Source organism: Sinocyclocheilus rhinocerous, unplaced genomic scaffold (genome assembly GCF_001515625.1).
Source record: "Sinocyclocheilus rhinocerous isolate Xijiao unplaced genomic scaffold, SAMN03320098_v1.1 scaffold451, whole genome shotgun sequence".
Lineage (NCBI taxonomy): Eukaryota > Metazoa > Chordata > Actinopteri > Cypriniformes > Cyprinidae > Sinocyclocheilus > Sinocyclocheilus rhinocerous.
This window is the reverse complement of record NW_015657491.1, coordinates 893470-904224: the sequence shown is the minus strand read 5'-3', so window position 1 is coordinate 904224 and position 10755 is coordinate 893470. Positions and strand designations below refer to the sequence as shown.

Genomic DNA, 10755 nt, shown 5'->3' with positions numbered 1-10755 from the left:
TTGTTTTCTCTCCCATTCTTTCCCTCATTGTTCTTATATTGTCATCTGACCCTCATAAAAGACATTCTTCTAATACTACAGACTTTGTAAAGTGTTGTTTTTAGATATGTTTGACTGGAACGGGTGAAATTATACTTAAAACGTGCTGTGAAAGAGGGACTAGTATATCACAGAGATTTCAGTGAGGGCTTTTTAATGATACTTTGGACCAACAAAATACTCTTAATTTGTTACAGCCAATTTTAGTAGTTTTTCTTAAATTATATTTATGGTTTGCTTCAAAGCTTAAGTTTTGATTTAATAATAATCCAAAAATATTTATTTTCCCAAAAACAAAAACATTCATGCAAAGTAAAACAATGTGTTATTATTAAGACCATGCTATACTTAATACAGTTTTTCTTTAGACATAAGCCAAAATCTTATTTAATGTATTTCAATATCATTTTAACTTTAGACTACTTAATTTCACCATGAACAAAAACTAAATCAGCTATAATATGAAAGTCGAGTTTTCACTTAAAGGGACAGTTCACCCAAAAATTTAAATTCTGTCATTATTTGCTTACTCAGTTATTCTGAGCCTGCAAGAATTTCTGGCAGGTGTTGAAAACAAAAGGAGATATTTTGAAGAATGCTGGTAACCAAACAGTTGACGGTACCCACTGATTTCCATAGTATGGCAAAAAAAAATATTATGGAAGTCATTGGCTACCATCAACTGTTTGGTTACCAGCATTATTCAAAATATCTTCTTTTGTGTTCAGCAGAAGAAAGAAACTCATACAGGTTTAGAACAATTGGAGGGTTAATAAATGACGACAAAAAAATGTATTTTGGGGTGAACTATACCTTTAAGAAAAACTAAAAACTTTTTTAATTAATCAATGTTTTATTTAGTTTATTTGCTATAAATAAAGACAAATTGAAAGATCTTATTATTTATTGTGATATCTTTTTAACATGTGGATCATTTTCTGTTAAAGTACTAAAAGAAAAAAAAAGAAAAAAAAACACCATAAAAACGAATAAAACCCACAATAATTTTTGCCATAGCTAAAGCTATAGCTAGTGTGTGTTATTTGCTTTTACAAAATAGGTTCAAACCATAAATTGTGGTTTTCAGTTAGACCAATATAAAAATGCACTTTAAATAAATGACATGTTTGATTCATTTTTTTCTAGCTACCCTTATCACCTAGCAATGATTCAAAACCTCCTAGCAATCACGTAGCAATGCTCTAAGAACCACTCATCTTAGCAACCTCATAGCATGACTCTGGCAACTGCCCTGGCATCATGCGAGCAGGTTTTGAACAGGCAAGTACCACTCTGAAAAAAGAAATGGAGAGAAAAAAAGGTAAAAATACTTCTAGCTATTCCAATATTTTTTCATTATTCCACCTGTCCATGCATCTCCTATTTACAGCATCTGTGAATAATCAATCAAGTCATCAATGAATGCTTTTGGTTTTGTTCAGTGTTTTGCATCATGCACAGGTGTTTGAGGTTGTGTGTTTTCTTGCAGTTATGTTCAGATGAGTGAAAGAGACTGTACTTGTATGTACTTGAGTATGATTGGCGTCTGCCTGGGGCGGCAGATGCTGGGTGGATGCCGATGCAGAAAACTCATTACACTAGTGGGGAATGGAGAATATTGTAATTTCCTAACATTCAGCCAACTGCAATTACTTACCACATGACTTGTGAGTTTTCTGACTTTTAAATGGCACACTGTCAAGCCATGTGTCTTCTTGAAAGACTGTCATTTTGACTGGCCAAGTGTAGATTTAATATAATTGCCATCACTGTTGGTTTTGTACCTGGTTAATTGTAAATTGAATGTCTAATGCAGTTTAAAAAAGGGCCATTTCCCAATTAATCCCTCAGCTGAAGTTCCACCGAACACCCTAAACCAGACCAGAGTGGTTTCTGTCAAAGTGAATCAACGGTCATTCTAATAACAAGCAAAAGCAGAAAAGGTAAAGTGAGTATGATGGGCACATTTATGCTTGTTTCAGTCAGAATGAGAGATTTTTTTATGTGCTCAACAGAATACAGTACATTCTGGAAGTCCTCTAACGACTTGAGCCTGACTTGAGGAGAGAACAGGCCTCGACTCCTTCCCCTCCACACATCAGTACCCTGAGAGCCGGAATCACTGCAGGACATAAAGGCCACGGCACATTCAGACATGATGGATTCTCTCTCTCGTCAGAGTGACAAATGGAGCCAAAAATGCCTAATGATTCCATAGAGAATTGCATAAAACAAACTATTTTGTAAGGCATACAAAAATATGTGTGGTTGGGGTTCATTTGTCAGTTTTTGTTTTCTTTGTCAACTTATTATTTATTAGATGCTAAATTACTTAGCTAAATGAAATACATGCAGCATGAAAATGCATATCTGTAAGGTATTTAAAAGCAAAAACAAACATTTACAAACATTATTATATTATATTATATTATATTATATTATGCTTGACAGATCATTAGTTCATTAATATGGTCCAATGATGTAATGCTGAGATCTATCTAAAAAAATCAAAATAAACAAACAGAAATATGATTTATATATATATATATATATATATATATATATATATATATATATATATATATATATATATATATATATATATATATATATATATATATATATATATATATATATATATATATATATATATATATATATATATATATATATATATATATATATATATATATATATATATATATATATATATATATATATATATATATATATATATATATATATATATATATATATATATATATATATATATATATATATATATATATATATATATATATATATATATATATATATATATATATATATATATATATATATATATATATATATATATATATATATATATATATATATATATATATATATATATATATATATATATATATATATATATATATATATATATATATATATATATATATATATATATGGATGCATTTTTGTAACTATACAGAGAGAGTTTAGGTGGACATTTTATATTTGTATTTTTATATTTATTTTATTATAATCCTATGTTATGTAAATAAATATGTTTAATGACTTTACCAAAGAAACAGGCTGGAACTTTTTTGTAGCATAAAATTAATTGACCTATTATGCTCATGACACGTAACTGTTTAATATTATAAATAATTGTGTAATATTATCATTCATATTTATTACATAAACTACATAAACAAAATTCTGTCCAAAAGCACCATCCTCAGTTCATCCTTTTTGAATAAAACTGCATCCACTCTGATGAATGGATATGCTCCAAAAACCATAAGAGCACGACCTGCATGGGCTAAGAGAGAACAATACTTTATCAAGATCACATTTCATTAGGAGAGTGAAAAGTAAATGCAACAGTCCCAGGATTAGATCTTCTCTCTCTTTCTCTCTCTCTCTCCCTGCAGCAATTTCTGAAGATCTTTTCCTTTGTTCAGTGTCTTGCAGATGTGTTTGGACTGGAAATGTGCTTTTACTCTCATAACAACAGGCTTGAGAGGACAGATTAGGGTGAATAAGTCCATAGTGAATCGCTTAGCTGTTCTGTTATCAGCCCTGTTTTGTGTTTAATATTTGTCTTCAATTATGTCAGTGTGTGTGTGTGTGTGTGCGTGTGTGTGTGATTGATCAATACACTTTGTTACCTAGAAATCGGACTGTGGACCTTTTAAGCAGGCACAAGAAAATGTTCAATATGGATCTTTAAAAAAAAAAAACTGAGGTCCTCTTTACCACTGCTAAAAGCAATCATTTAGAAATACATCTGGATGGCTTGACTAAATTAGTTTCCCCCGAACTAACTGAATCAGAAATTAATGCAAATCAATGAAATGATAAATGAAACATTCACTCTGTAAAGATAAAAAGTATATATTGTATATATTTGACTCAAATCTGTTTTTTTGTAATACCCTGTACATACACATCTATACATACAAATATATAAGAAATTCAGTTCCACAAGCAGTCCAAATTCAAAATACTGGAGAGAGTTGTTTCTCCTGCACCCTCCTTCTCTGACTCGACGCTCACGCGGGTTGCCAGATTGAGAACGTGTGCAACTGACAATGGAAGACGACAAGCCTTACACTTTAAGCTGATGAGTTTATTTATCAGCGTTTTAGTCATAGAGCTTTTTAGATGAATGCCGAGGCTTTTTAATTAAGTCGTTTGCTGCCTTCCATGGCAATACGCTGTGTTTTCCGCCAACTGGCAACATGGGGGGGTTGAAATACTATTGGATAAATTGGCAGTGGGTGGAATCACACAGACCAACAAAAACAGACATTCTGACACGAAACGCACATTTCAAAGTAGAATACCTGGTTGTAGCGTTGTTTTTTAGGGAAACAAGTATGTGAACTTAGCATGTTTCCTAAATATCTGCAATCACATTATGGTATTTTAATGCTTTAGTACAGTCTAAAAACTTACATACAGTACCTTTAAGCCAAATAAGATGGAGACATGTGTACAGCATAGTAAGAAAGACCAACAGAATCAGTTAAGCTCACCTTAAACTGAGACAAAGCCATTTGCCCCTGACCTCACTGTTGAACAGGTCACCCCTGCACTCCATTACTGTGTTTCACAGAAAGGCCTCCAACAACTCACACAATTACCATGAGCTTATCAAGGGCATCGGGCGAGATGGGCAAAGGACAAAACAGCTACAACAAACCACAGTAAACAACAGTGGAGCAAGAACAGTACTAAGTAATGGCCAGAGAAGCAGCTGAGGTGGTACGTTATCAGCTACTGATCACATCTTTATGTCCTATAATGATTTAATTTTATCACCTTTTTTGTATTTTATTTATTTATTTGTTTGTTTGTTTTATGTTTTGTTTATTTATTTGCTTATTATTTATTTATTCTGGATATTAAAAGTGCTAAATGGGGAATTTGGACACAGATTAATTTAGATTTGCATGGTGTTTTTATTTTAAGAAACAGGGCAGAAGGCCCACAGTAGGATGTTGTTTTTATTATTTAATAATAATTATTATATTTCAGGTATTTTCTAATATAATGTTTCTATTAATTAGTGAATTTATCATATAATAATCCATATATTGACATAGAATATTTTACATGTAATGACACATTAAAAACATTAAAAATTACAAATAATACTGTAAATTAAAACTATTGATTTGAATGGCAAAGTACTTAAGTGTGTTAAGAAATATAGTCATAAAAGTGTACTCTCTTTAAGCACACTTAAGTGGCCTTCCGTTTCAAGAATTATTATAATATCTGCAAGTACAGTTTTATTTAAAAATACACTTTTAAGATTTGAAGTGCACTACGAATGGACATGCAATACAATTAAGCAAGCTTCATTTTCACAAGGCCAATGTCAAGCCAGCATTAATTAGCATAAACCAGCATGGAAGTCCTGGTCTAAACTAATCTTTTTGTCATGTCCTGCGGGATGCAGATTGAGGTTCAGGGTCAGCTGTAGAACAGAGTCGTAGGCCCAAAATCGAGATTTTGATTAAATCCTTTGACATCATTCCAATTTTATTATGAGATTTTCCTGATTGCCTATCAAAGCTCAATCTTGAAAGACGACAACAGTCTTTGTTCGGGTTCGGATGTAGCTTTTCCTGCAACTAGAGACAAGTGGAAAATGGCAATTCAGTCCTGTAATATACACAGCCAGTGACTTTGACACAAATAATTTATCATGGCAGTTTTTGTGGTCGGCACAACTGTCTCTTCATGACTCATTCAGAAGGTCGGGGGGAGGAGAAAAAGAGCATAACGTCTTCGATTTATTATTGTGAAGGGTGAGAGTTATGCCTCTCTATGAAAGTGCCCGAGGAGACAGAGCGTTGAGCTCTGACAAGTGTTGGTTGTAGCCTTATAGGATTATTCTCTGTGGCTGAGAATTGAACACGCGGCAGTGCACGGTGAGAGGCAAAGACAAAATTGCTCTTGTCAGGGTCAGCCAGCTGTCAAGACACCATCCAGACCTGATTAATAGAGTCCAGCAGTAAGCCGGCCCGCAGGAGTACTCAGACAACCAGGACCGAGCGCTGCACTGCTACAGCTAAATTCGATAGCGTCTGAACCACAGGTAAATTGGATCTGCCAACATTGCTGTGCAGTTACAACATGCTAAATTAGACGCTTTATCTGTGAGAACAAAATCCAAAGCTCCCAGTGAAATAATTGATCATACTGTAGGGCACGGGCTAATTCGATTCTCAGAGGTGCAAACTTTTTTGATTTTGAACACTAAGAGCTGAAGATACGTTTATGATGACACACTATGAGATAATAAGCTCTGGTGGACTAGAAAAGCTTTAGAATAGGGATGCTCCCAAAGCTGAATACCTTATACTGAAAGGCATGAATAATAATTCTACCAAATAACAAAAACTAAATTTTACAAATAACAAAAACAAAATTTTTATATTTGATGTGTAGGTGTGGTGATCAATGTTTATATGTGAATAAAGTCCTAAATTACATATATAACATATATAATTCATCATATGTCCATCATATAAAGCAATTGTGTCTTCTCAGAAGATGTGTATTAAACCATTAGATTCATATGGATTACTTTTATGATGACTTTATGACTTTTATAAGCATCAAAGTTTTGGTTGTGTGGACTTTCAATTTCATTTTTGGCATTCTTAGGGAACACTGGGATTCTCAAGTCTCTGGAAAGTTATTGCAATTCATGAAAGATTTTGAAGATAGGATAGGGCCAGAAACATGTATTAAGGGAGTAGTTTTTTCTTAAAATGAAAATGTGATGAAAATGTACTCACCCTCATCCATGATGTAGATAAGTTTGCTTCCTCATCAGAACAGATTTGGAAAAATGTAGCATTACATCACTTGCTCACCAGTGGATGCTCTGCAGTGAATGGGTGCCGTCAGAATGAGAGTCCAAACAGCTGATAAAAACAACACAATAATCCACAAGTAATCCACACCACTCCAATCCATCAGTTAACGTGTTCTGAAGTGAAAAACTGCATGATTGTAAGAAACAAACCCATCACTAAGGTGTTTTAATTTTAAACTGTCGCTTTTAGCCAAAATATAGTCCATAATCCATATTAATGCTTCCTCCAGTGAAAAAGTCCATCCCCTGATGTCCTCTCACATTAAAACCTACCAATATACTTGATTAGAACTGTTTTTGGACGGGTTTTTTTTTTTGTTTTTTTTTTGCTTGTAATCAGTGCTTGATCTGTGCATATTTCTCTCCTGATTCAGATGAGATGGCTTTTTCACTGGAGAAATCAACATTATGCATTTAGGACTTGTATTTAAGCAGAAAAAAATGGTTTGAAGTTAAAATATCTTGATGGATTTGTTTATTAAAACATGCAGCCTTTCACTTCAAATGATGTTAATTGCTGTGGTGTGGATTATTATGATGTTTTTTATCAGCTGTTTGGGCTCTCATTCTGACGGCACCCATTCACTGCAGAGCATCCATTGGTGAGCAAGTGATGTAATGCTAAATTTCTCCAAATCTGCTCTTATGAAGAAACAAACTCATCTGCATCTTGGATAGCCTGAGGGTAAGTACATTTTCAGCAAAATTTCAATTTTGGGTGAACTATTACTTTAAAGAAATATTAGGTTCAGTTTAAGTTATATCCATTTAACAGTATTTGTGACATGATGATTACCAGAAATATTCATTTTGATTACTCACTCCTTTTCTTTAAAAAAAGCAAAAAAATCTAGGTTACTTACAATATTAATCCTCAGTGAAAAAGACATTTATGAATAAGAAGTGTGCTTAATTCTATTGAATGCGAACATGTAGTTTACTGCTGTTGATTGAGTTGAACTTGTATATTCACAGAAGTAAATAGGTTTAATTTTGATTCCATGTTGAGTGTTAAATACATACATTTACTGAAAGCAATGAAAGATTCATGCACAAATGCATAATTCAGGAAGAAAAACAAAAACAGAAAAAGCACACCATCTAGGATCCTATGGAATAATATTTAACACACTGTGAATATGGGATGCATTAATCAGCAGTGAATTAGGATGCATCCTTCCTGAGTGGAGCTCAGACTGACCTCTACCAGACCAACCAGTCAGCATGGAAACCAACCACCTCAGCTGTGCGCTATTTAGAGTCATCGTGTGCAGATCATCCACTCCCTGGCACCCGCTCCCGCTCCAGAGAACACCGCATGACACCGCTCTCCGCTCATACACCTGCTTGACTTACTAGCAAAAGCACAATATTTACTGAGTGAATATCTCATACTCACGTTCACAGCAATAAAACACCAAACACAAGAGTGAGAGACTCGGTGGCTCTGTAAATGCAGTCATTGAATGTGTGCGCAAAGTCAAATAGTTTTTTCTCTCTGGATCAAAGAACAAACTTTCCATATATGTCCAATCACAGAGTCATTCAAAGGCTGTTCCAGTATTTTGGAACAATGCCAGGGGCCGACTCCATCAAAAACAAATTACACCTCACAATGTGATGTATTACTCTGGCAGGCGGCTCAAGGGACAGAGAGCAATGAACCGACAACAATCTGGAAAAAAACATTTATCACACGATGGGTGACTGGGAAGAACTATTCTATGGTCGGCTTTTCCTGGGCTGCATCCCAAGTCACATTCTTCAACAGCACAACAGAAGCTTGTAATTGGTGGTGGGAAAGCACATACTTTTAAGCATGTATAGTAGTACAACAGTATGGCAGTATTGGGACATATATTTCATATTTTAATTTTATAATAAAAATGTTGTGGACATCTTGAAACGTCATGAAACATCACAAACTCTGTGTTGTGGGCAATATTAAGCCTACCATTGTGAGAAACAAATACAGTTTAGCATACTTTAAAAAAAGAGTATTTATTATGGAATAATATACATTATAAAAATATACTATATTATAGTTCAAATGTATATTAACTTAAGTAGGACTTCTTTATATTTTTTTATGTAATAGGACATCTTTATAATTTCATAATTACTCCTTTGTTTTTGGAATATGGTTAAAGTGTAACTGCTGAATTAACTGATAAGCATTTATGGTTAAACTAAAATACACTTCAATGTCATTTCTATTAAACTTGTATGTCATGTATGTAAATATATTTATAATTACAAATGCATTTTTAATAATGAAGTTGCAATTTAGTACATTTTAAATGTTCTAACTTTAAATGTAATATTGAATAACATAACACAGATACCAGACCAACACTGATTCAACATTGAATTAATGCTGAAATCAACACTGAATCAATGTTGAAATTTAACATTGATTTTCATCACGTTTGCACCCTGAAATAATGTTATTTGAACAAAGAAAAATCGATCAAGATGGACATAAAAATCGATATTTGTTCAACTTACATGGTCTCTGATTGAAAGAAGTCAAAACAGACATGACTTACTATCAAAGAATCCTGCTGTATAAAGTAAAACTGATTTAATACTGCAATGTTGATTCAATGTAAAATAAATTATTTAAAGTTGTACTCTATTTTCCATCATTGAAATAACATTATTTCAGGGTGCAAACTTGATTAAAAAAAATCTATGTTACATTTCAACATTGATTCAGTGTTGGTCTGCTATCTTTACGTGTGATTTATCAAAATAAATGTACTTATTTAAAGCATGACAAAAGATTATTAAAACAATGATTTAAAATCTACTTTAAAGTAAAACTTTTAATTTAACGTTACAACTTAAAAATGTAATTAAGTGTATTTAGAAACGTAGTCATGAAAGATGGGCTTTTATTTGATTAATACTGTCATATGATCTGCAAGTAAATGTTTTTTTTATTATTACACGTTTAAGATTTGAAGTACACTATAAGTGCACATTCAATACAATTACAATTTTTCACAAGGGAAGAGGACAGATGGATACGTATAAAATCGTTCAGAAACAGCATAACATCTGGCCACTTTTGACTTTTTTAAAGCTTTATGACATCAACAATTATGTTAATAACCCAAAGCATAGGATTTTAGACTTTCACACTAAGATATCATTTTGTATTGGAAAAATGAGTCCAAATGTAAAGTCTGGCAGGCACATTGATGTATGTAATTGCTGTGGAAATCTATTAGTGCACCTGCCTTTATGTATCATGTTTGCCCCTTAATCACTTCCCATAAAGTGCCCTTGGGAAATCCTGTGAAATCCACAAGCAGACATGCTCTCTACACAGCAATGTCTTGAGCGAATCTGTATATCAAGACGACATTGATCCAGTGCCAGTCAGTTTAATTGAATATACAGCTGGAGACAGCAGCCATGACACTCATATCCAGTATGTACTAGCCGCGTTCTGACATGTACTATAGTTCATTTCACAGCGAGGGGAGAATCGGTTTTGACGTTTGCAACCTCCATGATCTGGCTGAATGAAAATATATTTATCATTCAGAAAGAAAATTGACAAATGAGATGATTTCAATATCTCCACTGTTTCTCAGACAGCCATGAGATTAAATGAAGAGACCTAATAATATCACGTGTATCTCCTGTACAGTTTCAGAAAGATGTCAACAATGTCTCAAACTGCGCTCAGATTTGCAAAAATACAGAAGCCAGAAATCTCAGTATAAACTGAAAATTTTCATAAATATACATAATTGTTTCTATAAATACAGTAGGCTCTCTCTCTCTCTATATATATATATATATATATTCACAATTTC

The 10755-nt window shown here is 33.0% G+C and overlaps 1 long non-coding RNA gene across 1 annotated transcript in view; it reads right to left on the bottom strand.

Moving 5' to 3' along the window:
* Positions 1–3217: 3217 nt before the first annotated feature.
* LOC107721086 (uncharacterized) overlaps positions 3218–10755 on the bottom strand; it is a 9882-nt gene continuing 2344 nt past the window's right edge. Inside the window, exons 2-3 of the long non-coding RNA XR_001637677.1 lie at positions 3691–3698; positions 3218–3230 (exon numbers count right to left, since the gene is read on the bottom strand). This is a non-coding gene — a long non-coding RNA (uncharacterized LOC107721086). The remainder of the gene's footprint in view (positions 3231–3690; positions 3699–10755) is intronic.